We start from the raw sequence: 876 nt of genomic DNA on the forward strand, positions 1-876 counted from the left end.
GGCTGCTCAGCTCGGGCTGGACTCGAACCGCTGTTGCTCAGAGCTCAAACTCTTGAGTGAGCTCTTAACCAACTGAGCCACTCGGCCGGCCCAGTTGGAGCTTTCTTCTTGCTGTGAACAAACATGAGGAACTGCCTTCTGGAAAGCACGAGGGACGCAGAGTGATGCATGATGCTGGAAAGGGGTTCTTTCAGGGGTTACAAGCAGAAGTCAAACAAGGCTCCATGTTACTGTGTGTCCATGTGGTAGCCATGAGCCAGACGAATGTGGCTACTGACATTGAAATAAATGAAAATGGAATCAAATTCCTGGGTTGTAATAGCCACATTCCAAGTGCTCAGTGGCCATATGTAGCTAGCGGTCAGCACAGAGACAGAACATTTCTATCTGCACAGAAAGTTCTGTCACACAGCGCTGCTCTGAAAGGACACAGCAGAACCAGGCAGTTGTGAGCAATCAATTCCCTAGAGAAAACTTAGAAACAGGACATGCCCAGAGGAGAGGACCATGAGAGACAACAGCACACACTGATGAGATGGCTAAGCAGGCCCAGAGGCAGTATATAATTCAATGGGAAAACAAGTCACAGACCAATACGCATGCACAGTAATTGGTCCGTGCAACCTCCCACCCCCAAGAATCACTCTTATGTGCATAAAACTCAAGAACCCCCAAGACAAGAAAAATCAACAGAAGGCAGACAGGGAAAGGGGAGCTCTGTTGTTGGGGAGCACTGTCCCCCTCTCTTTCTTCCTGGCACGGCTCAGTTTAACTTGCGGTACAACGTTCTCAGCCCGACATTTGACCACGAGTAGTCAATTGTACTGATGGAGAGCGCTTGCGGCGGTCTATCTTGCTGGAAGTCTTAGAGTCCTT

The sequence above is a fragment of the Hipposideros armiger genome, unplaced genomic scaffold (assembly GCF_001890085.2).
Source record: "Hipposideros armiger isolate ML-2016 unplaced genomic scaffold, ASM189008v1 scaffold_497, whole genome shotgun sequence".
Classification (NCBI taxonomy): domain Eukaryota; kingdom Metazoa; phylum Chordata; class Mammalia; order Chiroptera; family Hipposideridae; genus Hipposideros; species Hipposideros armiger.